Here is a 5,164-nt window from a genome sequence, read left to right on the forward strand (position 1 = left end):
TTGCCTTTGGAAGAGATTTCTTTTCAGGTGGGGAGGGGGAATAGAACTCCTTAGCATCAGAGCGTGTTAATAATAATCATATAGGAAATACTCTAAATGCTCTGATGGTCATTTGAAAAAAAAAAAAACCCTTTCTCAGTGATCACCTAGAAGCCAAGAGGAACATACATGCCAAATTTCAAGTTTGTAGGCTTTACGGTTCTGGAGATTTTGTGATGATGCATGAGTGGTATTTTGCTTTTATATACTGATAGATTTAATTAATCTTTCACTTTTACCTGAATCTAAAATTCATGTATCAAAACATGTGGCAGAACCTGAATTACAAGTTTCAAGTTTAATAAAGTCGAATGATTTTAATAAAGGGCGTCTCCCATTCGAAACACAAACTAGATCTGAAGATCACAGTTCTATCTGTAACTCTGGATGAAAGTTGGTTTAATCCCAAATTTGGAATTTTTTCTGGACTCCCGGCCATTTCTTGGAAAGCAAAGGGAAGCCACGGGCAACAAAACTTCCCAAAATTTCATCTGGTGTACCAGTTGCATCATTCCCAGAATTTATGAGTCACCATGTGCATAGCCTTTCATGCCCTGGAGTTTTCTCTTGCAACACAACCAGGTTGGGCTGTCCTTCCAGACTACTATATTGTGTTTAGAAAAATATCCAGAGGATGGAAGGAATGGGTAAAAACACACTAAATTAACAAAATCCCTTCTTGTTTAGATTAGTGGCAATCACTGTTTGAAAAGCCTATTTACTGAAAGGGCCGTATTTACTTTGACCTCATAAAACGTTGCTTCTTCTGAGAATTCTAGATCTCACACATCATGCATGCATGCCAGACATGTTAAATCCATGCCACCAAATTCCTGATATTTTAACGGTTCCTTAAAGAAAGCAAACTTTTGAAACATCACTGTTGGAAGATGCCAAGGACCAACCTATTCCCGATCAAACTGCATACCTTTTGCCCACGCAACCTACAGACTTACCTGTTCTCCCAGCTTCTGCCTTCTTGATGACTTTCAAAGGATTAACAAGTTAATAATTCCCAAATATGTATACAATGATTTCCGAGCTCACCATCTGCCTACTGGATCATAAGCTAAGAGTCACTGGCAGAATTGTCTCAAAGGCATGGAAATATGAACCAGTGTTTGGGGACACTGACCTGGAAGAGGAATAAATCTTTTGTGAATTTCCAAGCTCTCGCACAGCATGATTTCTTGAGATGAAGGAAAACGCCTTCAAATATACCTCTAGCACTGATGAGGTTACCTAGCTGGGTCATGAAATGTCTGTAGGAAAACAATTACCCTGTTTCCCCTCCCCAAAAAATGACCAAACCCTGACATGAAGTCCTAGCTTGATTTTTACACATGTGCCCCATATAAGCCCTACCCACAAAATAAGCCCTATTTAAGATCCTGCCCACTCTAGAGTGGACGGGTAAAAATTAAGCTAGGATGGGGATGTGGGGAGTGGAGCTGCCCTACTACTTACCTTTGGACAGTTATAGCCAGGCCTCGCACACTCTGACACCTGCCTGGCCGGCCCATTTCTTCTGCAGCAGGCAAGGCTGGTAAGGCTTTCCTGAAGGCTTCTGTAACCGATAACAAAGCTCTGGATTGATCTGGAGTTCTGTTATCGGCTGCAGAGGCCTTCAGGAAAGTTCCTGAAGGTCTCCGAAAAGGAACTTCCTGAAGGCCTCCGACAGCGAAAAGGAGGCCAGGAGCAATATGCGCAAGTGAGGTTAGTCAGTGGATGACATCCCCCAAAATAAGACCTAGTGACTTTTTTTGGTAGCAAAAAAATATAAGACAGGGTCTTATTTTCGGGGAAACATGGTAATTCAAGACAGCACAAAGAACCCAATAGTTCACTAATCTCTGTGGTTTGAGAAGGAGAAATCTATTTATAGCTCAAGGTGTTTGACAGACACTTAAAAAGATGTTCACCTGGATTACGTATTCAACTTGGGTTGAGGGCATTAATGGCACATCTTCTAAAAGCAAAATGAGCTATCTGATTTGAAGGATGAAGTTAAGTGTGAGATTTAGGAAAGTAGGCTAAACTGCGAGATTCAGCAAGACTTTGGAAAATGTCTATGGAAATTCTCAGGCATCCAGGTCATGGTTATTCCAAAGGTATTCTTCAAAAGGCAACTGGACTTTCTTTTTCCTTGAAAACATTTTGCTTCTTCAGTTCTGACCGACTGGTGGAGAATGGAATGATTTATATCCTTTTAGTCCTCTGGACATTAGCACTCCTTCTGAGAGTCGTTGAGGCCACTTGGAGGTTTATTGTGCCCTCGGGGTCACTTGAATAGAGCAAATAGGTGTGTGTTGTGGTTCTCGGGCAGCAGGTGCAGACGGCTGAGGTCTCGGAGAGCGAGGACTCAGATGAGGGGCCTGTGTGTGATGCAGGGATGGGGCCAGGACCATCAGGGAGTGGAATGCTGCCTTTTGAGATTGTGGAGGCTGGCAGCAGTGATGAAGAGGAACCCGAGGAGCCTGTGCCCAGTGCGCATGCGCGCAGGCCTGCTCGAAGGAAAGAGCATCTGCAGTAGCACAGGTGACTCGGGGGTAAGGCTGCAAGGTAATGACCTCTCCTTTAAGAGATAAAAGCCAGCCTCCTTTAAGAGATAAAAGCCAGACCGGGATTCTTTGCAGGAAGCAAAAACGTTCTTGGACTTCAAGCCTTGTGGAAGTTCAGACTATCTTGGTTTGTGTTTGAAGTCTTTTTGTTTGGAATATTTCTTGGCAACTTTATCTAGTGTTCTTGGCAGCCTTGCATAACCTTGGCAAGGCTCTTTCTTATCAGAGCTAATTGGTTTGAAGCAGCCTTTTACCCATGAAGGAACGGGATTCGTAAAGAAATATTAAAAGGTTGTGCTGTTGGTACCTTTGTCTCGTGTTTGCTTCCTTGGAACCAGGTTTGGGTCGGAACAGTGTGATATGACACCACCCATATCTACAACACAGTCTGTCCGGCAGTTCCAAGAAGGCTTAAGAACAGTGGCAACACAGGTTGTAAAATGGGGTAAAACTCACTTAACGTCAAACTGAGCAACAGAAGTTTTGAGCTTCTCAAAATTATGCTTGTAAGTTGAGGTCTACCTGTATGGATGCTTACTGAACCCACCTTGAGGGACTGTATATCTTGTCTATATATAAATATATATGTTATAAGTAATATTACCAATGGATTGTACTTGACTACAGACTATAGTCTATAGAGTGACTAGAGGTGAAAGACTATATGGTATAACTATGAGAATAACAGTTATAATTACGGTGTAAAATAATATGTATATGCAAAAGAAATTACATTGTATAATTATGAGAAAATGGCTACAATCAGGGTATATAAAACTATGTATATTTAAATGAGATTTGATACAGCAGTACACCTTTGTTGCAGAAATGGAAATGTGATGTATAATAAATGAAAATGTATAATAAAAAACTTTATAAAAAAAGAAGAAATTGCTTTAAGTGCATATATTGTGCCTGAGACTATCCAACTATTTCCTTATCAGGTAGAGACAGACCTTAATTATATAGTCTCTCAAAACAGATAATAGATGGTGTACAAGCACAAATAATTCTTTTCCTTCCTCTTATCTTGAGCTATAATTTGCGGTTTCTAATTTTCAAAACAGCCTTAGCTAGCAAAGGCAGAATCTGTATCCCCCATGAATAAAGGGATTGCTACGGTGAGTTTAGGAATATATAGACTTTCACTTTATTTATTTGATTTTTTTTTCTTCATAAACATTTTGAATACAATGTATTGTCAGGGCACATCATTTACAGAAAATAAAGAAAGAACAAAAAGGAATATTAACACATACTAATAACAATAATCTTCATAAAAACAAAATACCACTCATGCATCATCACAAAATCTCCAGAACCGTAAAGCCTACAAACTTGAAATTTGGCACCTATATTCCTCTTGGCTTCTAGGGGCTCACTAAGAAAGGATTTTTTGAAATGATCATCAAAGCATTAGTATTTCCTATATTATTATTATTAAACATGCTCTGATGCTAAGGAGTTCTACTCCCCCTCCTCACCTGAAAATAAATCTCTTCCAAATGCAAAACACAAGCAGAGAAAAGTTTCAGTTTGTTTCACAGCAGCACCAAGCAGCTTTAGTACAGAACAGTTGAGCTAAGCCACGCCCAGGCTCCTTGCTCACACAGCAAATACTCTTTCAGTTTCCAAACAGCCCTCAACTCTCTCACACACTGACAGGACGCTAGCCAGATGAATACTGATAGGCAGAGGCAGAATTTTTTTCCCCTTATTTTCCTCCCCGAAAACTAAGCCTGACCACATAGTTCCATAGCGAAGCATGGGTAAAAAATGGGTAAAAAGTAAAAAAATAAAAATAGGTGTTACTAGAATGATATAAGCTTGTGAAAAGAAACAAATGTGAGTAATACTATTTTATTTGTATCAAAATGTATGACACTCAGAAGGGCTACACTGTTCATGCAATGATATGTTTGTAGAAAATAAAATGTATGACACTCAGAAGGCCTACACCGTTCCTGCATTGATAAGTTTGTAGAAAATAAAAATAAATAAAAAGGTGTATTATTACTTAGAATTGTATAAGCTTGTTAAATGAAACAGATGAGTTAATATTATCTCAAAATATTAATATTAATATCTCAAAATGCAGGCCACTTAGGTGTTACACCGTTCACGCATTGATAAATTTGTAGAAAATAAAAAAATAAAAATAGGTGTATTATTGCTAGAATGATACAAGCTTGTGAAAGGAAACAGATGTGACTAATACTATTTTATTTGTATCAAAATGTAGATGCTACACTATTCATGCATTGATGTTTGTCAAAAGTAAAAAAATAAAAAAACTTGAGGGAAAAAAGAAAGAAAATTTGCTTTTGAGCAACCTGGAAGGCAAACCCAGCGCCCCTTCCCCAACCTGCCCAAAGATCCCCCCTTCTCGCCCCCACAAAAACGCGCCGAGCAACTCCAGCCAAACTTTCCCGCCCTGCTCGCCCGTCAACGGGGCGCCCGCGGGCTTCTCCGCCCCCACCCCTCCGCGGGCGGGCCGCCGAGCATGCTCAGTCGGGCTCCAACCCGGAGAACGCTTCTGACCGGGTGGGGCGGGGCCGGTGGGA

The 5,164-nt window shown here is 40.3% G+C and overlaps 1 protein-coding gene across 1 annotated transcript in view; it reads left to right on the forward strand.

The window, feature by feature from the left end:
* LOC113435791 (toll-like receptor 6) overlaps positions 1–5,164 on the forward strand; it is a 458,202-nt gene that overhangs the window by 303,786 nt on the left and 149,252 nt on the right. The gene's annotated exons all lie outside the window — the stretch shown is intronic.

The sequence above is a fragment of the Pseudonaja textilis genome, chromosome 6 (genome assembly GCF_049901715.1).
Source record: "Pseudonaja textilis isolate UNSWEBS1 chromosome 6, rPseTex1.2, whole genome shotgun sequence".
Taxonomy (NCBI): domain Eukaryota; kingdom Metazoa; phylum Chordata; class Lepidosauria; order Squamata; family Elapidae; genus Pseudonaja; species Pseudonaja textilis.